The sequence below is a fragment of the Ips typographus genome, linkage group LG9, assembly GCF_016097725.1.
Source record: "Ips typographus isolate SLU linkage group LG9, UJ_Ityp_2.0, whole genome shotgun sequence".
In the NCBI taxonomy this organism is placed as follows: domain Eukaryota; kingdom Metazoa; phylum Arthropoda; class Insecta; order Coleoptera; family Curculionidae; genus Ips; species Ips typographus.
The window spans coordinates 192346-217892 of record NC_138430.1 but is presented as its reverse complement, the minus strand read 5'-3'; positions in this window follow the sequence as shown (position 1 = coordinate 217892).

Here is a 25547-nt window from a genome sequence, read left to right as displayed (position 1 = left end):
TGCATTTATCTCGTATCTTGCGATAATTCAAACAAACCCTCTTCACATCTGATTTGTTCTAAATCTAGATTAGCGCCATTAAGTTCGATGAGCTTGCCACGCTTAGAACTGTGCGGAGCACTGTTATTAGCTCGATTAGTCGACAAGGTGTTAAAGTCTCTAGAAATTCACATACCTCAAGTAAATCTTTTCACCGATTCTATGATCGTTCTGGATTGGCTAAATTCTGAACCGAGTCGATGGAAAGTGTTTGTCTCAAATCGAGTTGCCGAAATCCAACGACTTACCGCAAATATGACTTGGTATCATATTGTCACAGATTCCCAACATTTACAAACGTACTATACACCGAATAATCGCATATGTCAGCAAGTCTAGTAGGAATCTGGGTCAATCGACGAGTATTTATTCAGCAAGGCTGGCCATCTAAAATTACTGGTCTCCGGGTTGGTCGGCGAGCAACATTCCCTAACTTGAAGTGGTGGGTCGGCTCGCTACCTTCTTAGGATCCCAGGCTGATAAGAGAAGGGTTCTCTCGCAACTTGAAGTGACCGTTAGAACCCTTAACCCTGTCAGTTGTTCACTTGGTCTTTTGGTCACACCGTACAAGAACACCTTTGCGTGCCCCTTTACGGTGTAGCCGAAGGGCTAAAACCCCACTCGTCTCTCCCGAACCCCCATGCGCTTAACGACATTCACGGCCGTGTTGGCCCTTCTTTTCTGGGGGTAAGAATAACCCTTTTTAAGTATTTATTTTACATTATTTATAATAAATAAGGCTTACCTGTAACCAGAGTTGTTTCTCTACCATCCCTCACTACGCACCCCTAAACGTGACATGGTGGAGGCGCACCGTTCAATCCCCGTCTATTAATCTCCATATTGGTAGACACACCCTCGCAACCCAAGCCACTGAAGGCGAAGGGAAAAAAAAGGAATGAATAGAGGGAAATACAACCTGAGGTCAATAAAGCCAGACAGCCCGTTTGAACCGAGACATAGAAGCTCGAGTGTGGGGGATACACGAAGACAAGAGCCAGAGGGCTTACCTGAGTACATCACCCTCACGGTAGTAAGACAGAAAGAAAAAGCAATACTTGAAAAGAAAGAAGGCGGACAGGGGGACAACGAGGATACAGAAAGCGAACTCGACGTAACAATAAGAGAGAAAAACTCACCCCCGCTAGCACAAGCACAATCAGAGAGATTAGAAAGCAGAAAGAAAGGGATAATAGGCACCAACGCCATGGCAGACGTTACAATCTCCACTGTAGAGACAGGAGAAAAAACACCCGCACTACCCCAGTTCATCAGCCCCCCAACTTTCAACCCCTGTACAGACTCAGCACCAGTATTTATAGCTACCTACGAGCGAACAGCGGTGGCTAACAACTGGAATGATGCCTTAAAAATACTGTACTTTCACTCCTTCTTACAGGGGGCTGCAAACATATGGTACAGGGAATATAAAGAAACTTACCCCGACAGTAATTGGCACCATATCTGCCAGGCCTTTAAAATCGAGTTTAGTGACGGCGACATCAATTCACGGCTACTCTTAAAAGTGCGGGAAAGGAAACAAGGGTCCCTGGAACCAACAAAAAACTACTTTTACGACCTAAGGGTTCTATACGAAGAGTACAAGCAAGTGGTCGACCTTGACGAGTTCCAAGAAATTTTTCACAACGGCCTAAGAGACGAATCCAGAGCAAGATACTACTGGCTCACGCATTTCCCCAACCGGGCCCCTCGAAACTTGGATGAAATAAAAATGCTGTGCATTACAATGGATAACGCTCCTGTAGAAACCACCCCACCACCAGCATTTAGACCCCAGCGCCAATTCGAGTACAATTCAGCTCCCAGGCAACAGTCAAGCTACGAAGTGAACCGCCCCTATCGAGAAAGAACCCCGCCACCACCCAGAAGGACGTACGATACAAGGCGCACGCCCCCGCCAGAAAGGCACTACGTCTCCACAAGAACTAGAGACAATAAACCCGCGTGCTATTACTGCGGGAAACCAGGGCACTTTGCTGCAGTTTGCAGAAGCAGGCAGCAGTACCCAAACGCCAGGGGGTGGCAAAACTAAGCCCTGTCACCCTCTCCACTCAGGGCCCAACGTGCTGCAAAATTCTACACATCAACGCGGTGGTGAACGGTTACTATGTGCCAGTAATTATCGACTTATCGACACAGGTGCAGAGTTAAACATAATAAGCCACCACCTCACAGAGGGGGTGTACAAGCGTGGCCAACACCCTACCCTACTACTCACAGCAGGAGGACAAAGAATAGCTAGTCAAGGAGAGACATGGGCATCTCTTGAACTTAGGGGCAATAAAGTAAGAAAATTGAAAGTGAAAGCAACAGTATTGTCAGGCCCTCCCCAACCTTTGATATTAGGGATGGAATTTTTAAGGGAAATGAAGGCCTCCATATGTTTAATAATGAACACACTCAGCTTGGCACAAAACATGATTATACCACTAAGACATAATACGAAAAGCACCCACAAGCTGCACCCAATTGCCAATATAAGAAGCACCCACAATTTTAAATTAGAGCCAAGACAGGAAAACAGCATACGAAGCTGGAAAGAAGTTTTCCGAGAAATGCCCGGATCAATTTTCAGCTTGCCAAGCAACGTTGCATGGGCCTTTACGTGCTCCACAACGCCAAGCAAAGACAGAGGAGTCGGAAAAGCCATTAGAAATTACTTAGCGGAAAAAGAAACAGGCAAAATAAGCTTAGGCAGTACGACCAGCTTTCAGAAAGGAAACAGGCACGTCCTACAGATGGCGATAATAGAAAATAATGGTGAATGCACGTCCGCTCAGACACTCAAAAACTGCTGCACTAAATTAAAAGAATGGACAGTACGGAACGGTATCTCTAACATAGCCATCCCGAGATCGATTGCCGCAAATAACAGAACCGACTGGACAGAAATTAAAAATGCACTCTACGAAGAGTTCAAAGACACAAACCTAACATTATGGGTCTCTAAAGATAAGAACCCGCGACCAAAACCCCATAAACTGAGCAAAGGCAGCTCATGGGACGCCCTGCCGTACTTCGTAAAGGACGAAGAAAACATGGCTGAAAAAATAAGAATGTCTGAAGATTGCGTCCTTAATCCAGGGGAAAAGAAAGCAGTAAAAGTTGAACCTCAGCCCCCAGGAAACGACAAAAAACTCATGGTGCCAAACGAAGGGTGGTTGGTCCGCAACAACCTCTTGTGCAGCTTAGATCAGGCCGGAGAGGAAATCACGGTAAATCTGACAAACATAGGACCCACAAATAGAGTAATTTTCAAAGGCACAACGATAGCACGATTAGAATCTACAAATGAAGACATAAGCCACCTCTATACAACGTACAAAACTGAAGAGGACGTAGTAACACTAGACGACCATAAATTAGATCACATCACGGAAAAAGAATTCAAAAAGAAGCTGGAAAATTTACTAACCGAATATGAAGACATTTTTTGTAAATCACCTAAGTACATGGGAAAAACACAACTCATAGAACATAAAATAGAGGTCACGGAAAATAAACCAGTCAAATGTCGCCCTTACAGAGTGTCTCAAACTGAGCGAGAAATCATTGACGCACAGATACAAGAAATGTTAGAGTGTGGCGTAATAAGACCGTGCCATTCACCTTGGGCAAGCCCAGTTGTACTGGTGAAGAAAAAAGATGGCTCCACTAGATTCTGCGTAGACTACAAAAGAACGATAAACCCAGTGACCAAAAAATCTTGTTACCCAATACCGCAGATCGACGACATTCTTACATATCTGGGAAATGCCAAGTACTTTACCACCTTGGATATGTTTTCAGGGTATTGGCAAATACCAATTGAAGAGTCGTCAAAACAATACACGGCATTTACGGCACAAGGACACGGGTCATACGAGTTTAATGTGTTGAGTTTCGGACTGTGCAACGCACCGGCAACTTTCCAACAATTAGCAGATAGGATATTCAAAGACATGAAATGGAAAGACATCCTAATATACCTAGATGACATTATAATCTACTCAGAAAACCTAGATGACCACATCACAAAATTAAGAAAAGTATTTCAAAAAATGAGAGAAGCACATTTAACCCTTAAGCCAAGCAAGTGCGAATATTTACAGCAAAAGATAAGAATTCTAGGATTCTCTGTAAGCAGTGAAGGAATAAGCCCCGAAGAGGATAAGTTAGCGGGAATTAAGCAATTTCCCACCCCTAAGAAAACAAAGGAATTACAAAGCTTTTTGGGATTATGTAATTTTTATAGAAAGTTTATTAAAAATTACGCAGTATTAGCTCGGCCCTTGCATGAGGCAACAAGAAAGAACAAATTCTGCTGGGGTAAGGAACAAGAAGAAGCATTCCAAGTGCTAAAAGAAAAACTCACTTCAGCACCAGTCCTGAAACATTACAACCCTAACATTGGCTGCACAATGCATACAGACGCCTGCACAGAAGGAATAGGGGCAATTCTACTACAGGAGAGCGACGACGGACAAGAACACCCTATAGCCTATATAAGCAGGTCACTGTCAAAAGCAGAAAAAAATTATTCAATCAGCGAATTGGAGTTATTAGCAGCAGTTTGGGGAATGACTTACTTAAGGCATTTAATTTATGGACACCCAGTAAAAATAGTAACCGATCACCACGCTTTATGCTGGATTCATAATATTAAGGATCACTCAAGGAGGTTGGCACGCTGGGCTCTTAAACTAGCAGAATTCGATTACACTGTAGTGTACAAGAAAGGGAGTAAACACCAGGATGCAGACTGCCTGTCGCGGAACCCAGTGAGTAGTGCAGATGAGTACGTCATAGAAGACTTAGACGAGGTACCAACGTTCACCATCTCAACAGTTAATATGGGGTACTTGCAGGATCAAGACAAGAATTTACAGGACTTGAAACTTGCAATACGCAACCCTCAAGAAATCAGTATTAACGCACTGACACGCAGAAAAGCAAAAAATTATAGACTTGAAAACGACATTTTGTTCAAAACTACCCCTACGAAAGATGGATTGGAATACGCACTCGTAATTCCAAGGGCTTTAAGAGAAGAAATCCTATGGGAAGCTCATAATGCACCCACCAGTGGACACATGGGCGTCACGAAGACACTAAGCAGATTAATCCCTAAATACTACTGGGACTCTATGATTAAAGATGTCCGCGGATACATTAGAGGTTGCAGGGATTGTCAGGCTAGAAAGGGGCCCACAAACAGAAAACCACTAGGGTTTCTTCAACCCATAAAAGTTGGTCGGGTTTTTGATCAAATAGGCATAGACTTACTGGGGCCATTCAGGAAAAGCAGCCAGGGAAAAACCACCATTATAGTAGTAACGGATTATGCAAGCAGATATGCCATTACAGCTGCCCTACCCAATGGAAAAGCAGGTCCCGTGGCAAAATTCCTGCTAGAAAAAGTAATACTGATTCACGGGGTCCCACGGAGCATCCTCAGCGATAGGGGAAAAGTTTTTCAGTCGGAAGTAGTACAGGAGTTGCAGCAAATCATGGGGATGAGGAGTACCTTTACAACTGCCTACCATCCATCCTGTAACGGCCTTACAGAACGGCTGAACAAAACACTGGCTGACATGTTGTCACTCTACTGCAGCTCTGATCAAACAGACTGGTGCTCATACTTGCCTTTCGTCACCTTTGCTTACAACACAGCAAAACAAGAAACAACGCAGTTCAGTCCATTTCAACTGGTGTTTGCTAGAGATCCCACACTGCCGCTGGACGCATCTTTACTGGACAGTAATGATGACTTGAACTCCCATAAACTGAGAGAAAAGGCACTACTTCTAAGGGCAACAGCAGTAGATAATATCCACAAGAAACAGGACAAAGACAAGGGCATTTATGACGGCAAACACAGAGAAGGGGAATTTGAAGTAGGTGACAGGGTCAAAATTTTTATCCCAATTAGAAAAGTGGGTAAAAGTGAGAAATTGCTACTACGTTGGTTTGGGCCCTATAAGATCACGAAAAAACTTAGTGAGGTGAATTACGAGGTGAAGCAAGAGAAAGGGAAGAAAACAGACGTGGTGCATATAGGAAGAATCTTGCCATTTTACGACGAATGGACGCTGGGGGACGCGTCAGAAGATAGCTCAGATGAGGAAAACGTGGTGGAAGAACAATAACTGGCCCAGGTCAGCCAGGGCCCCTATTACAAATATGGTATAAAGAGAAAGTATAAAGGGAAATCATATTTTGGTTGTATATATTATTGTTTAAACTTAACGAAATACGCTTTGACAAACATTCATCCAGCAGGCAAGCAAAAAACCATACCAACCACAGCGCCTATAGCGGCAAACGAGGACTCTCCGGGAGACAACACAGCAACCTACCCGAGCATAGCTGGTGATTTCATGCAAATGAGCAGGCGAACCGTAAGATGGCAGGGTACCACCACCTGCGAACTGAGTAACAGGTGCTCCGGTACCAGTCAGACAAAGTCCAACTTGGGCCAACCTCAACACCAAGCCGCTTGTCCAGGAACGATGCAGCGTCATATATAAGAATCAGTGAGCGTACAATTTAGGTTATATTATTTTACAAATAAAGGCAGTGGCCACACCTCCTGATAGAATAAGGCAGTACAACATAAAACTAGGATAAGTAGTGTTCGGGGCGAACACTTTTTGGGGGAGGGAGATGTCACAGATTCCCAACATTTACAAACGTACTATACACCGAATAATCGCATATGTCAGCAAGTCTAGTAGGAATCTGGGTCAATCGACGAGTATTTATTCAGCAAGGCTGGCCATCTAAAATTACTGGTCTCCGGGTTGGTCGGCGAGCAACATTCCCTAACTTGAAGTGGTGGGTCGGCTCGCTACCTTCTTAGGATCCCAGGCTGATAAGAGAAGGGTTCTCTCGCAACTTGAAGTGACCGTTAGAACCCTTAACCCTGTCAGTTGTTCACTTGGTCTTTTGGTCACACCGTACAAGAACACCTTTGCGTGCCCCTTTACGGTGTAGCCGAAGGGCTAAAACCCCACTCGTCTCTCCCGAACCCCCATGCGCTTAACGACATTCACGGCCGTGTTGGCCCTTCTTTTCTGGGGGTAAGAATAACCCTTTTTAAGTATTTATTTTACATTATTTATAATAAATAAGGCTTACCTGTAACCAGAGTTGTTTCTCTACCATCCCTCACTACGCACCCCTAAACGTGACAATATAGAGTCTGATATCAACCCCGCTGACATAGTCTCCAGAGGTTCTGATCCTGTAGCCATTCAAACTCAACCTCTTTGGTGGCATGGTCCTCCTTTTTTATTGACAGATTGTGAGCAGTGGCCTAAATGTCCAAACGTTAAAATAGCATTGCACGAAGCGCGAAAACAAAATATGAACTTATCTTTTTCTACCGTAAAACAAATCATCGGTAATCCTAATGAGATATTTTTTAGATGGTCTTCTTATAACACATTAATTCGAGTTATTGCACGTGTTTATAGATGGTCTCATAATGCTCGAAATAAGGAAAAACTTTCAGGGCCGTTATCTACCCGTGAGTTAGACAGCACTATTTACAAAATATGTAAGCTAGTGCAGATTGAAAGGTTTTCGGAAGAAATTCGTTGCTTACAGAATTCTCAAGTTGTGCCTAAAAATAGCCGAATTCTTTCTCTTAATCCGTTCATTGATGAACAAGGATTACTACGAGTAGGCGGACGATTAATAAATTCTAATCTTAATTTTGAAAGGAAACATGCTATTATTTTACCATCTAAACATGCATTTGTTCAGTTGTTAATCAATCACTATCATCGGAAATTCCTACATGCAGGTCCGTCATTCATTCTAAATCAAATTCGGGACAAATTTTGGATTATTACCGGAAGAAACGAAGTTCGAAAGGTGTTAAGGAAATGCGTTATTTGTTTCCGAATAAAACCGTCAAGCCCCAATCAACTAATGGGAGCATTACCAAAACCTCGAGTCGTACCATCTCGACCCTTTTCTTATTGCGGCATTGATTATGCTGGCCCTTATTGTCTGAAAGATGGTAAAACACGGAATCGGGTAACTATTAAGGCATATATTTGCGTTTTTATTTGCTTCAGTACCCGCGCTGTTCATGCCGAACTTGTAACGGACTTAAGCTCTGAAGCATTTCTTAATGCCTTCAAACGATTTGTCTCGAGACGCGGTTTATGTCAGCATATTTTTAGTGACAATGCAACCAATTTTGTGGGTGCTAACCGTGAATTACTTAGACTTTGCCAGGTTGTGCGAGATTGCGTCTCTAATAAATACTCTAACTACTTTTCTGATCATCGAATTAATTGGCATTTTATACCGGCGCGATCACCTCACCATGGAGGTATTTGGGAGTCTGCGGTGCGTTCGTTTAAATATCACTTGAAACGTGTCATTGGGGATAATCATTTAAATTTTGAACAATTTTATACGCTTCTTACACAAGTTGAAGCCATCCTAAACTCTCGACCTATCCTACCCCTATCCAATGACCCTACTGATATTGATGCACTCACTCCTGGGCACTTCTTAATCGGCGAGAGTCTAGTCGCTGTACCCCAATCCCACGACAGTGACATTCCAACCAACCGATTACGTCAGTACAAACAACTGCAAAAGTTAGCGCAACGATTTTGGAGTCTTTGGAGTAAAGACTACCTCAACACATTACAGCAGAGAGCCAAGTGGAAGACTCGACAAGAGAACATCAAGATCGGAACTCTCGTACTACTCAAGGAAGAAAATGAACCTCCCTTGCATTGGCCTATGGGTCGCATAGTGGCTGTTCACCCCGGAGCTGATAAATTAGTGCGTGTAGTGTCAGTGCGCACGAAGAAAGGTGTTCTGTCACGCGCGATTACGAAAATATGTCCGTTGCCGATAACGGACAATGGCAGTGACTATTAATGTTTTCTTAAGAATTTGTTCTCTTAATTTTAAATAAGGACATGTTGTTCGAACTGTTGAAATATCTTTGTATTTCAAGGCCGGCGGCATGTTGTAAACATTGTAAATATTCAAACCCTTAAGGAGAGTAGCGCCCTAGAATTTTACCCCCACCAAGAGATGCCTAAAGTTGGACTTTAATAACTGGCAACGCTGCATCTCTCTCTCTCGTACGAAGCCGTCGCCGTGCCGACACGTTACCATTTTAATTCCCGAATATAATCGTTTAATTAGCTAAAAAAGTTCGTTTCATTAAAATAATCGAATCATACAGTCCACTACAAACGAGAAGTATAAATCCAACATTTTGTTTGGGGTTTGCCAGATTCTCTCTTGTGACAATGGTAGTCAGTTTACTAGGAAGGAGTTTAAAGATCTCATGACTAAGTATAATGTCCAGAAAATTTAGTATAACGCTAAATATCATGCACAAGTGAACCATACTGAAAAAGTCAACCAAGTGATAATCACCGCAATAGGATCGTACATTCATGAAAATCACAGGGATTGGGATAAATCTATTTTCCAAGTTGCCCAGGCTATTAGACTGGCTAAACATGAAATTACTGGTTTCTCTCCTGCATTTTTAAACTTTGGCAGGAATATACTTGTTGATGGTTCATTTTATGGTTTAATCAGTGATAATACTGACAATAAAGTGGAAATTTCTGATAAAGTGCATAACCCCAATACAGTTCAGGAATTACCTAACATCTATGAAGAAGTTCGGAAACGACTTCATAAATCTTACATTCAAAGTAAACAACGTTATGATTTTCGAAAGAGAGATGTTAAGTATCATGTTGGAAATCAGGTCTGGAAGAAAAATTATGTTTTATCTAAAGCAGTAGACGGTTTTGCTGCCAAGTTGGCACCTAGGTACATTCCTTGTACTATTTCTAATGTCCTCTCTAATTTGGTATACCGTTTGGTTGACAGGGATGGAAATAATTTGGGAGATTGGCATGTATCTGACATTAAACCGGATGTGACTTTAAGTGACGAGCATTCTGAGGCTCATTCATCTGACTCCTGATTATTGAGATTTAGTTTTTGTTTTTTTTTTTGTTAGGATTGACTCTAACTTTGGATGCAATTCCGTTGGTTTAATAGGTGTACACGATTTGAGTCGGTCGTATGTTTTTCTAATTGATTGAATCCATAATGAACAAGTTTGTGTTTTCTTGTTTTGGTGATAATGACATTTGTTACCTAACACCTTTTTCAATAAGTCATTATTAAGGGACAGTGGCGGGTACTTATATACTCAATTGTTTAATTGAAAGATTCTGTGGATACCGTATTACCCAGAATACCTTCAAATGGTATGCTGACGCCCATCACATTTGTTTTCTTGATTTTGGTGGTTTACCGTCCTTTGGTTTGCTTTTCATCAGGTCAGTTTCGAGGGGCACTTTCACTTAAAAATTAAACAAGTTTAATTTTTTTTGGTTATTTAGGGGAGTGTGTTACGTACGAAATAGAGTTTTCGTCCGTAACTCGTTTAGTTTGTATTTTTAATGTCCGTGGGCCTAGTTGCACTAGTAGACCGATTCCGATCGCTTAATAGCTCCATTTGCACTTTGTGCAAATTTTGTTGTAAATGTGGGTGCGTGACCTGATAAGTTATCAGGTGCCGTATTCACGTGATTAGTTTTCGATTTTTGTTGGGGAAGCGTCGGTTTGTGGTCGTGTTTCTTTGTGTCAGGTGTCAGGTGGCCTATTTAATCACCCCACTTTGTGACATCGGTCCTTTTACCACTACAGCACCCGAACTGCCGACATCTGACCTAGGTTCTGAGCGTGGTGGCACGTGTGTGACTTAAAATTTTTAAATCCTTGATCATCTGGCCGAATCACAGGCAAATTGGTTTTACTGTTGGTTCTTTTAAATTATTTTGTATCGGCCCAATTTTTCAACACAGTATTGTGTTCGGCCCTACCAGGGATCTAAGGGCTTCCCGACCAGAGATCTAAGGGCTTTTCGACCAGAGATCTAAGGGCTTTCCGACCAGAGATCTAAGGGCTTTCCGACCAGAGATCTGAGGGTTTTCTGACCAGAGATCTAAGGGTTTTCCCGACCAAAGAACTTTCCAATCGGGGATTGAATAAACCTAACCTGGACTGCTCCGTCCAGAGTTTACCGGACCAACCCACGTGTTGGAAAATCCGACCAGCAGCCACAGAGTTTTAAAAGGTCAGAGCCTCCGTCAGAGTTGAGCCACCAGTTAAAAACTGGTAAGGACAGTTTGGCACTGGGAAAACTTTTCCTGTTTTTTAATTTTAAAATTTAGCTTCAATTTTGTTTTTTTTTATTTTTTCTATGAATTTGTCAGTAATTTGGTTCTCGGCAACCTTGTAATTTTTGCAAATTGTAAATATTGTGGTTGTTTTTTTTGTAATATACGCGTGTACATATACAACTAACGGTTCGTTTGATTTCCTACAGTAGATCCAAGAGTGTTCATTTATAAAGAGCTAGTGATTATCTCATGCAATTAATCCACGACCTTGAGCAATCTAATTGAAATATGTTGGAATCTCATTAACGTGAGGTTTTATCATAACAGTATAACAGATGCTGCGGCGGAAAAAGTTGAATATTGATACAGACATTTTACATCAATTAGGTCTAGAGTTTGACGTAGAATTCAAATATCGGATAAAAAGTTGGTGAATGTATTTAAAAAAACACAAGTTTGGTTTGTTACTCAAATTTGGAACACCCTGTATAAAAACAGTTTAAGAGTAAAGTAGACCTAAATATTTATAGTTTGGTATGTAACGTTTTTTTCTAAAGTCAAAATTAAGGAAGTTAAGGGGATGGTCAAAATTCAATCAATCACCCTGTACATTGTAGTGCATACTCTCTAAATCTTGCTATTGCTGACTCTTGTTCACAGGCAGATGTGAGAAATTGCGTTGGGATCGTACAGTAAGGTAAAATTCGGGAGCTATTACCGACTAATCATCAAAAAAGCCTGCTTGCAATGTGTGAAACACGGTGGGTTCAAAAGTATGAAGCTGTTATGAGATTTAAGGAAGTTTAGCGATTGTGAATGCTCTCGAAGAACTCCAATCTAGCCACAATAAAGAAACATCGCAAAAGCTCTCCAAATGCTCAACACACTTCGATCTTCGAATCTTGTTATGTGCCTAGTGTTTCTCCAAAAAGTCATGAACTATACATTGTCGCTATCAAAACAACTACAAGCAGTTAACATCGACCTCATAACAGCATTCAGCCACGTGGATGATGTTATTAATGCTTTGCCACTTTTGAGAAATAAAGTTGACGAAGAGTACTTTCCCTTCATCTGTATGAAGACGCAAAGGTGGTATACTGCAAATGCCACGTATCGTTGGAAGACAAATAATAATATAAAATATAAAATATATTCTTCGGATATATGCACGTACTACAGAATAAATTTATTCACCCCATTTCTAGAGCACACAATTCAACAATTAATAGAGAGATTTGCGAAACACCCTAAAGTAGTGAAAATGGTGAGGTTTTGTTTTTTGTTCATCAATCCCAATCCTCTGACCGGTTTCGCCGTATTACGGCTCATCAGAGAGACTATAGGGCTTGATTACCAAAGAACAAAACCTTCAATCCAGTATAGTCAACTGGATGCCAGAAATGAGAGTGTTGTGCAACATCTGTACTCAACTCTCTAAGTTAGAAAGTACAGATGGCGTTCCCAAATCTAGGAACAGCCCCATTAATGCCGCATCATTGGGTAAACACCGATGTTAAAGTGGACAATGAAATTATTGTTTAGTATATGATAAGTCGTTTTGCCAGTGGACAGATGACAGTGAAGATGTCAGTAGTCGGAAAATAAAAGTATGTAAGTTTTTTTTATAAGTTTTAACGTTCTCTTTTCATTAAAGTATTATTATAAAGTTGTGTTGTGTTATTCAATTCAATCACTGCCCATTGCGCAACAATCCTAATAAAATGAAAATATTCGAACGAACGAAACTCGATTAAGGTTACTTTGAAACATAAATGTATGTTTGTGAGAATTGGCGTTAGACCGAATTTTTCATTTTTTGATTACACCTCAGTCACACCCTGTATACTCGGATCCGTGACAACTTTTAAAAAGATTATTTAGGTCATCAGAAAGAGCAAGAAAATACCTCGTAATACACAGACAAATAATTAATAAAATCGAGTGAATCAATTTGAAGAAACAGCCGCTCAAAATGTTGCCGTCCCAATCTTTTTGACAAGCAGTTTATATAATTCATGCAAATTCTGTAGCCTATTTTTTCTACGACTAATTGAAATTATACCAATTTTTTATAATAGAGCAAATCGATGTATTTGGATCATGTCTATGTTTACAATGAAACATGTCATTGATAAGATGCAATGCAATGTTTGATGCCAACTGTCAGTATAAATGACTGAATAATATTTCACGATCAAAATTAACTATAATATATCAAAGACTTTATATCCGTTTATCTTTATTTTATTTACTTTATATCTCTTTTGAAAAAAGCTTCTAATTATTAAAACACATAATTTACAGATGAAATGTTAAAGGTAACAAATGTAATTATTACCGGTTACTGGGTCAATATTTCACACTGGACAGACATGACTGAGTGCTCACAGACCTAAATTGACATACATCACATTTGAGTTTCAAAGTCCCAACCAATATCGGATCATGCCTCAAGTCATGTGAAAACAAAAACTTGATTGTTTTTATTTACTGAAGTTCTAATAACAAGTTGGAAAATAAATTGTACGTTTGATAGATATGAATGACTGATTGCTGGTCCTTGTTCACTCCCAATGTCAACTTCTGCACAGTTACTCAGTTCGCCATGCGTAGATTGACATTTAAAGGAATGATAATTTTTCTAATAGTTCACCATTTAGTCGGACATTAAATGAAAATAATTGGGCCAGATATTGTGGATAGAACAATGCTGCATATGATATAACACCAAATCGAAATAGCAAATAAAACTACACACAACCCGCGCCCCAATCTTTAGTTTATTAGTAAAATAAATAAGAATTTCAGCGTTCCCCTGTACGACTTTTTATGCATCTCGCTTCCCCGGGAGAATACCTGAAACAAAGAAAATAATATTACGACAAGAATATAAGAAATGTCAATGCGTTTCAACCGATGTTAGCTGAAGCTTGATCTTATATTGTAGCATAAAATCAGTATAATAATTCATTTTATATTGAATGGTAATCTAGCACCAAACTTTACAAACGTATGAAAATTATACGCAAAGTTGCGAAGAATTTATTTACCCTACACATCGGTACCAAAATATTCATATACGTAAATTAACGTATAATGTCAGAAAATTAGCGACTCTTAAAAAATTTGATTTTATGAAAAACACGTATTTGGCAGCGCTTGGGAAACCCCATCAGTTAAAAACAGCACAGCAAATTTATTGCATTTTTGGAGAATCTTACTGATTATAACAAAAATGTTAGTGGAACGATTCAACTTTCAAGTAAAATCGTTTCTACTTGCAAAAATTAAGGAAACCCACAGCATTGCACTTAAGGAAAGATAGAGTGCACATTCTGATCGTACTTTTTCTGTTAACCATTTAAAGATGCCACTTGCAATTTTCTTTGGACAAAACATTTTTAATAAAATTGATCATTTTAAAACAAAACCAAAAAAATGCCGAGTGCCGAGTTTAAATTAAAACAACTGATATCACATAACTTATAAAAAACAAAACTCAAAAATGGTGCACGAAAACGCTGTTATTCATCTAACAAAATCATTCTTATAGCCAATAGGATTACCCAAAAATTCAATAATATACAGGGTTTTCCAATTAATAAAAAAGCAAAGTTTGGTCTGTCACAATGTTATGAGATACCCTCTAACTACCCACATAGTTTACTTTGATTTAAATGTGGTTCCCTTAGATAAATCCCTACAATGTTCGTATTTACTATTTGTTGTTGTAAAATCAAGTAGAAACAATTTAAGGTTGAGTGCAAAATAAAACTAATCACTTTGTATAGGTGGAGCAATGAGAGAGTAGAGTTCATTGTCTCATTTATTTTGAGAAATACAAAAAAATGATAAATACAAGTTTTACAGAATATTTATATTTTTTATAGTTTCAAATTACTTTCGGGTATACAGGTTCATAAAGGCGTGACGGTGACAGATAAAACTTTAGATTTTTTTAAAACAAAACCTCGTTTTTAAAACATTTTTTGATTCTTCATAAAATTCTAAAATTCTTTTTTGTTAATAATGTCATATCTAAAACTAATGGATCATATAATTATTGACTGCATTGCCATTGTTTCTAAAAGCAGATTACTCATGTTTGGTACGAACGCTTTACAGGAACGACAAAAATTAGTTGTGCAAATCAACATGCAATAGATGCCCGACAGTGCGTTCATTGTTTAAAATTTATTTTGATTATTTCAGTTTAAAAAATTTCAACTTTTATCTATACAGCCTGTGCATAATTCGTTTTTCTGATAGGTTTTACGATACACTTCAACTTTTATTAATAATATTTATTAATATAAAAGGGTATATAACATACCCTTTTGTAGTTTACGATTTATGTTTTTTAATTTTTACTTTCGATTTTTGTGTTCTTTTCCTAAGCTTTCCTAGCTTACAACAAACCAAATATGCAGGTGTTGTCAAACATTGGATTTTCCAAATATATTATGTCAAATTAATAAGTTTATGTTTTGCTGTAAGTAACGTACAAAATTAGAACAAGATTTAAAATGTCTATTCTTGTTCAATTGAATTGTCAACGACATTTTTCAGGTTTTAGTTTAGTTAACAAAAAACGGAGGTAATAGTAAATTTAGAGCAACAATCTTGCGCAGAAGTAACCCTTCTGGAAGATTTTGAAGAATGCTCTTGGTACAAAGCTAAGAAAGCTGCCGTTGAAGCAAATCCTTCTGCTTTTCCTGATTATTGCGTGAAAGAAGGACGTTTATACCGACATTTCTGGGACCTGAATAATATGTCCGATACCGACTCTACTGATTCTTGGAAGTTATGTGTTCCGAAAGCCGCACGCCGTACCGTTTTAGAAGAGAATCATGATGCACCGACTGCTGGACATTTAGGAATAGCGAAAACAACCGTTAGAGTAGCCAAGCGATATTATTGGCCCGGCATGTTTAGGGAGATTGCCAAGTATATACGAAACTGTTCGTCATGTCAACGTTTCAAGAGTTCGCAACAAGCCGCTCCTGGATTTATGCAACCGTTCCGAAACAACCGCCCTTGGGAAACTGTCAGTACTGATTTAGTTGGTCCGTTACCGCGGTCCGCCAAAGGTAATAATTACCTGGTAGTCTTTCAGGATCGTTTTACCAAGTGGGTGCAATGTAGGGCCATTAGGAAAGCAACCGCGCGAGCAGTAAGTCAATCTTTCTACGAGGAAATCGTCACTCGTTTTGGCTGTCCAAACATAGTCATTTCTGATAATGGTACCCAGTTCACTAGTCATGTTTTCAAAGATTTGCTCTCAGATCTAGGGGTAACACATCGTTTTACACCTCCGTATACACCCCAGGCTAATCCTGTCGAAAGAACAAATAAAACTTTAAAAACCATGATTGCTCAATTTTGTGAAACCGACCACCGAAAATGGGATGTCCGTTTACCCGATTTGCTTTTTGCGATTAATACCGCCAAACATGATTCCACAGGCTTTTCCCCGGCTTTCTTAAATTTTGGTAGGGAGTTAGAGTCTCCAAAAGCTCTGTACCGTTTAAAACCGTCATCCGTTGCAACTTCTTCTTCCCCGACACATAGTGATCCACAACCGACTGATTTTTCCACTCATAATGAGCGCACTAAAGCTCTGTATGATATTCACGAGCTTGTCCGGTTTCACTTAGCATAAAGCTTTTTCCGTGCAAAGTAAATACTATAACCTGCGTCGTCGCCCATGGAAATGTCACGTGGGAGATAAAGTTTTCCGTCGTGAAGTAGTCTTATCGTCTGCTGAAAAAGGTTTCGCTGCCAAGTTGTCACCAAAATATTCCGGACCGTACACCGTTACTAAAGTTGTTTCTCCCGTTGTATATAATTTGAAAGACGTTTCTGGAAAAGTACTTCGACGAATCCACATTAGAGATCTGAAACATGCCGATGTAGTTTCCTGACAATGGGATATGGAGGATATGAAGACTAAGAAGAGGTTAGAGACAAATCGTAGTTTAGTGTTTGTGTTAGGATAAGTAGTGTAGGTTTAAGGTTTTAAAAAAAAATAAAACAAAGTTAAGTTTTATTTTTTTTTTGGTAAGAAAGGGGGAAATGTAACGAAGTTACTAATTTTTTTGTTAATATGTAGTATTAGATTAAAGAAAACAATGCGCAGCCTCACACGCTTAAGTTACAATGCGTCTTCGCGACAGAATGGTGAACGCACCGCCGCGATCGATAAAAGTTCAGCGCGCAGCCGCGGTAGCGTAAACGAAACAACATCGCGCCGTCGCGACTCGCGAGCTGGTAAACAGGTAATGCGCCGCGCGCTACATTGTTTAGTTCTTCCCGGACCACCGAAACCGACCGACGCTTCAGCCAGCTGAACGGTAAATTTTATTGTTCCTGGGGGCAAGCTTTGAAGGGGAAGGTATTTCGGAATCGTTTCCTTCGGACCGCCGGTACTGGATGTTATAACACTGCCGGTTAACTTCGAAGGCCACGGCTCCGAAATCCTGTAACCAAACCTGAATTCACTCAGGTCTTTCCGAACTGATTTCTTCGGACTGTCAGCTCCGGCCGTTTTAACCCCCAACTGGTCAACTCCGAGAGCCGACCGTTTGAAAGCTGATACCGATTCTCTGACCCCGTCTGTACCCCCAGAGCACAGTTTTCGTACCGTCCGAAACCGTCATGCATACCGTAACCGTCTGTTTACCCTGGCTGGGAAAACCGTTTCGAAACCGTCTTAGTTCTCCGTACCGTTCCGCGTTCTGAACACTAGGTTGTGTTGTCCGTTTGTTTTCCGTTTCAAAGTTACCGTATTGATTTAGTTGGGATCTCCAGGTCCGACTGTACCGTTTATTAATTTGAACACGAGGCTGTGTTGTTCTCTGTTTGTTCATTTGTGCTAGCGTTTTTAAGTAAGGATATGAATGATTGTTAACTGTTATTTTTCCTGGTTAACACGACTTGTTTAGTTTTGCTAACAACCCTGTGTTTCCTTATTTTTGTCCCACTCCCTTCATCCATTAACAGATAAACGTGAACTCTGTCTTCGACTGTGTAAAAGCTCCCCAGGTATACGAAGCGAGTTCCTTAGTTACGCTTCTCCAAATAAAACTAAGGTGGCGCCCGAGTTTCGAAGCACCTACCCCTAGGTGTGGCAAAAACCGTACCAGGACCGGTACGTAAAGGCGGTTACAACCTTCTGTTACAAGCAGCTACTCCGTGAAATTGTCTGGACTTAAATCCACCAAAATTAAACGATCTGGTTAAGGTAGCTTTGAATGAATTACAAGTAAAGAGGGATGCAAAATTGGTTTCCTCTCAGTCTCAATTGGGCGGTGCAATAGCAACCATCGGAGCATCCATCTTCGCATTATTGCGTGAACTAACTGATGAAAATCGAACTTGTACTAAGCAACTCAGCGACGCGGGACGGTTGTTAACAGACCTATTTCATACTCAATCAATATGTAGACGGGATCTTATTTTGACGTCAATCAATAAAGATCTAAAGGAAACTCTAGAACAGTCGTCAATCTCAGCGTGGCTGTTTGGAGATAACCGGGAAGGGAGGATAAAATCATCCAAAAACAAGTCAGCGGCGTAAAGAGGCGAGTCAGAACTGGAAATTTGCAATATCAGGGAAGTGCTTGGAAATTTGTTAAAAATGGGTGCTATTAATAAGGTTTTACCTTGTAGTTGTCAGTTTATTTCTAACATTTTTCTCCGTGACAAACCGGATGGATCCAAAAGGAACCTAAAACAATTAAATGAATTTGTTTTTACCATCCACTTCAAACTAGAAAATTATAAAATAGTCTCGAAATTGATAAATCGGGACTGTTATTTAGCTTCACTCGATCTAAAAGACGCTTACTTTTTAGTATCGATACGTAAAAATCATAGGAAATAACTTAGATTCAAATTTCAAGGTACTATCTACGAATTCACATGTCTTCCTTTTGGGTTAAGCTGTGCACCTAGAACTTTTACAAAAATTTTGAAGCCAGTTTTAGCATTATTAAGAGGGAAAGGTTTTGTGTCAAACATATATTTAGATGATTTGTTGCTGATAGGAAATACAGCTCAAGATTGTCAGTTTAACGTTATAAAAACAGTAAATCTCTTACAAAAGTTGGGATTTATAATCAATTATCAGAAGAGTTGCCTTAATGCTTCACAAACTATTACTTATTTGGGATTCTATTGTGATTCAAGAGAATTAACCATTTCCCTCCCGGTAATGAAACAGTACAAGATATTGCAGGTACTGAAATCTATGGGAAGAAAGAAGAGTTGCAAAATCAGAGAGTTTGCCAGGTTCATTGGTTCTCTAATTTCTTGTTGTCCAGCTTGTAAAGGTAGTAAATGATAAGTGATACACCTTGTAACATAGTTAGTTGAAGTTGTAACAGTTCATTGACATGCATAGCTAAGTATTATTAATAATCGTATTGCATCAATCGGTTCGCTATTATAAGTATTTTATGTATACACAGCAACCTATATTATATTGTATGAGTAGGCATAATAGAGTACGATAAATATAAGCGATTTATTCAGCAAAGAGATATTGAATACAGGGAACTTGCCAGAGTATCATTTACTACCTTTACATGGCGATCCTGCTAATTTTTCGTGGACTTCTAATTAAATAGTAAAAAGTAAAAGTTAAAAGAAAAGTGTAGTGCCATTGGTTGTGTTTCGTAATGTATCCGATGCCGACAAATCTGCTTAGGAGCTGAGCGTGGTATAAATGTGAGCTAAGATGGGGCAAACCAAGTCAAAAGATACCAAGCAAGAAGTAACGGAAAATGGCGTAGTTAACTCCAATTTTATAGTACAAGAAGCTGAGTACAACATCACTAAAGACGTCAAAGTGATACTGTATCTTATTACTCGTTTCGTTTTAATGTTAGTTCGTTGGCACCGTCTTCGGCAAATATTTTTCAGTTTAGGCAAAACAATTTTCATAATGCGCGACGTCACTTTAGGGGCACAGGTCCACGTAATAATAGTTATAACCAGCATTTCGATAGGAGTTTCAATAGATATTCTAACAGTTACAATAGAAATTCTAATAATTTTGGAAACAATAGAGAACAATTTAGAGGCAGTAATAGAAGCAGAGGCGCATTTAATAGAGGTTTTAATCGTGGTAACACATCTGCTAGGTACTATAGAGGCTCTAGTCCTAATTTTGTTGGCTTTTCGGAGTCGGGAAACGGATTGGAGCACCAATCGAGCCAAGAAGCGACTCGGTTGGGCGATATGTAACCATATATAGTTTTAGTCTGACATTTTCAAATTTTGTGAAAGTTGAGTTAGAAATGACTGGTTCAGTTAGTACGCTACTAGTAGACACCGGAGCTGACATATCAATTTTTAAACGTTTATCAGTAAATCCTGATCAAATAGTTGATTTTTCTGGAGCCACTAGCATCAAAGGTATCACAGAAGACCTAACTAATTCATTAGGTGTTGCAAACACAAATATTTTTATCCAAGGGTGTACGTTACCTCACAAATTTCATATAGTTGATTTTAATGTTCCAATACCATGTGACGGAATATTGGGTAGAGATTTTTTAGTTGCTTACCAATCAATAATAGATTATTCTAACTGGAATATGACGGTACACTTAAAACACAAAAAGTTAACAATTCCAATTTTAAGCAGTCCTGAAAAGAATGTGTTCCATATTCCTTCTAGATGTGAAGTTATTAGAGAGATTGACGTTTTGAAACATTTGACACACGACGTTGTGGTGTTAAATAAAGAATTAAAGCCTGGTGTATACTTAGCTCGTAGTATAGTATCTCAAAAACATCCGCTTGTAAAAATCTTAAACACAACATTTGAAAATGTAATTGTAGACATGTCTAATCTTGAAACTATCAGTCTCGATAAATTTAACATTTACAACATAGAAACAGAAAATCAAGATAGACATGTTCAACTCTTAAAAGAACTTAATCAAGATGTCCCAGACTTTGTTAAAAAAGATCTGCTACAACTTTGCGAAGATTATTCAGACGTTTTTGGATTAGAAACAGATAAATTAACATTTAACAACTTTTACACACAAAAATTAAAAGTTATTGACAAAAAACCTATTTATATTAAAAATTATAGAGCTCCCAGAGCACTTAAAGATGAAACAAATCGACAAGTCGAAAAATTGTTACATAATAATATAATCGAACCATCTTGCTCAGCATACAATAGTCCGGTTCTATTGGTTCCTAAAAAATCGCAAACTGATCAGAAAGCGTGGAGATTATGTATTGACTTTAGAGCTGTAAATAAGGTACTTATAGGAGACAAGTTTCCGATTAATCGCATAGACGATATTTTAGATCAACTTGGTAGAGCAAAGTGGTTCTCAGTAGTCGATTTGTTATCAGGATTCCATCAGATACCTTTAGATGAAGAATCGCGAGATTTGACTTCATTTAGCAGCGATAAGGGTTCATATCGATTTACCAGATTGCCTTTTGGACTTTCAGTCAGTCCCAACAGTTTTCAAAGAATGATGTCTATTGCTTTTGCCGGAATAACTCCAGAAAAAGCTTTTTTATATATGGACGATTCAATAGTAATAGGCTGTTCAGAAAAACATCACTTGAATAATTTAAAAAGCGTTTTTGAAACTTGCAGAAAGTACAATTTGAAATTAAATCCCAAGAAATGCAATTTTTTTTAGAAAAGAGGTCACTTTTCTAGGTCATAAAATAACAGACAAAGGTATTTTGCCCAATGAAACTAAGTACGATATTATAAACAAATATCCGACGCCGCGAGCTGCTGATGAGGTAAAAAGGTTCGTTGCCTTTTGTAACTATTATCGAAGGTTTATACCAAATTTTGCAACTATCACATTACCTTTAAATTCGCTAACTAAGAAAAATGCTGAGTTTGTATGGTCAAGCGAATGCGAAAGTTCATTTAACCGTTTAAAGCAAGCACTAATTAGTCCTCGCATTTTGCAATATCCGGATTTCTCAAAACAGTTTATTTTAGTTACTGACGCATCCCAACTTGCTTGTGGTGCAGTTCTTTCACAAAATTTTAATGGTCAGGAACTACCTATAGCTTATGCATCTCGTATGTTTACAAAAGGCGAGTCTCACAAACCAACTATTCTTAAAGAACTCACAGCTATTCACTGGGCAATAAAGTACTTTCGTTGTTATTTATATGGACAAAAATTTTTAGTAAAAACAGACCATAGACCTCTTGTTTACTTATTCTCTATGAAAGACCCGTCGTCCAAATTAACCAGAATACGATTGGATTTAGAAGACTTTGACTTTGATATAGAATATATAAAAGGAACAGATAATGTACGCGCAGACGCCTTATCTCGAATAAATATTTCGGATTTGCAGGAAATCAGAAACACGGCTCAAATATTAGCAATTACCAGATCAATGACTAAGACAAACCAAAATTTTAATAAACACACTACTACTGGGGATAAACAATTATCACGTACTGAAGAACCTCAGACTTATGAAGCCCTTAATAATTATAATGTATTGAAATTTCCTTCCTTAAGATTTGAAATTGATAAAGAATGCATTCACATTATTATTAATTATCGCAAAAAGAGCGCTCGTTGTTGGCTTTCAATTACTATGGCAATTTTTCATTACCGAAACTATTGTCTAAGCTGAATAACATGGCTGGTGATAGTAAGTTTACACATTTGCGATTGAATTTAAATGACAAGATTTTCACACGGTGCACCGTAAATGAATTAAAGGAAGTAGGGCATAAAATACTTTCAAAAGTTAAAATTGTTTTATGTAAAGAAAGAAAATTAATCAAAGACAATGACGAGAAATTTAACTTAATCAAACAATTTCATGATGATCCTATGTTAGGTGGACATTGTGGCCAGAAAAGATTATTGAAAAAATTAAGGTCATTTTATCTCTGGAAAAATATGTCACGTGACATCGCTAAATATGTTAGGCAGTGTCATAAGTGTCAGGTAAATAAAGCCGCCGTTAAACACATAGAACCTTTAACTTTGACTCCAACTCCTCAAAAAGCTTTTGACATTGTCTGTATAGATACAATAGGACCACTTCAAAAATCAAATCACAATAACTGTTATGCAGTGACGCTTCAATGTGAACTAACTAAATACATCGTAATACTTCCAATACCCAATAAAGAAGCTTCCACAGTAGCACGAGCTATCTTTGAAAAATTTATCTTAGTATATGGACCTATAAAAGAAGTAAGAACTGATTTAGGAACAGAATACAAGAATAAAATTTTTGAAAGTTTAGCAAAAATGTTAAATACGCCGCATAAAACTAGCACAGCGTATCACAGTCAGTCCATAGGTGGATGCGAGAGAAACCATAGAGTTCTTAATGAATTTATGCGAATGTACATTGATCAAGCTCATACAGATTGGGATATATGGACAAATTATTACACTTTTTGTTATAATACGACTCCTAGTACTTATCATAACTACACACCTTTCGAGCTAGTATTTGGTAAAAGAGCAGACCTACCTGAAATATTTAATGGTTCTCGTGTAGATCCTTTATACAATTTAGAATCGTATGATCAAGAATTTCGATTTCGGTTGCAGTTAGCGCAAAATAAAGCTCGAGACTTTCTTGAAAAAACCAAACAAAAGCGTAAGTTGTATTATGATCAGCAAACTAGTCGACTACAAATAAGCCCGGGAGATTTTGTGCTTATAACCAACGAAGATCGTCAAAAACTAGATTCTTGGTTTGATGGTCCGTTTGAAGTCATATTAATTGAAGGTCCAAATTGCATTGTTAAAGACAATAACAACAAGCAGATTAAGGTTCATAAAAATAGAATTAAGAAATATAATGTCTCTTGATAATTAAGTTTAGTTCTAAGTTAGATAAACAGGCCTGTCTGTAAATATTGTAACTATTACAAATATCGAAAGTACACAGTGTAAATACCCTAAATACTGTACGTACATTTAATTTATAGGTATATTATACTATTCTTAGCATTCATCGTGCCGGTAGTGTTCAACGTGCGAAGTGTTCAGTTATTAGTGTTCCTACTGTTTTTTTATTGTGGGCAGAATCTTAATGGGTCGTTGGTATTATTGTTGGTTTTTACTGTTTAAAACACATGAATTATACGCAAATTGGGATAGAAATATATTTAGGTTAGGTTAAGTTAAAGTACCACTGACTATACTTTATGTTATTGCTATAGTCAGAAAAGTAGTAGGTACAGAGAAAATTTTATCGTAAAAGTAACTATATTTTGAGAGTGTATAGCTTTAAGTACTAAAGATTGCAAATTTGTAATTAAATTAACTTAAAACAGTTTTAATTAACTTGGCATCAGTAACCTTTTTTTTTAGTAAAGTGCCCTTTGCAAGTGGCCATAGCAAAGGTCATTCTCTAGGAAAAGGAGGTGTAACATAGTTAGTTGAAGTTGTAACAGTTCATTGACATGCATAGCTAAGTATTATTATTAATCGTATTGCATCAATCGGTTCGCTATTATAAGTATTTTATGTATACACAGCAACCTATATTATATTGTCTGAGTAGGCATAATAGAGTACGATAAATATAAGCGATTTATTCAGCAAAGAGATATTGAATACAAGGAACTTGCCGGAGTATCATTTACTACCTTTACAAGCTTTACCTTATAGCTGGATGTACGTGAAAAAACTTCGAGAGCTTAAAAACGAAAGCAATTCACCTAAATAAGGGGAATTATAATGCTAATCTAAGTCTGACCTCTTGGTTAGACGAGGATTTTCAATGGTGGGAAACCCACTTGTCATTGGGAAAACCCTTAGTAGCTCGAAGCTTTGTTTTAGAAATTTTTTCAGATGCTTCACTTACTGGGTGGGGTGTTTTCTGCAAAGGTCAAAGGACCCATGGGCACTGGTCTCACACAGAAGCCTCTTTTCATATAAATTACCTCGAAATCAAAGCTGCGTTTTTCGGTCTTAAATGTTTTGTCTCTGACCTCAGTAACTGTACAATTCTCTGCAGAATAGACAATATAACTGCCATTGCTTGTATAAATCGCATGGGCAGGGTTCAATCTGCAAAATTAAATTACATAACAAGGAAACTGTGGCAATGGTGCGAAAATAAACAGTTAGTTGTCATGGCTTCTTATGTGAAGTCCTCAGAGAATAAGGAAGCAGACGAAGAGTCGCGAAAAATTAAAGATGACAATGAATTTGAACTAAATGATGAATATTTTTTGGATATTATGCAAAAGTTTGGTATGCCAGATATTGATTTATTCGCCTCCCGAACGAACAAAAAGTGTAAAATGTTTGTTTGATGGCA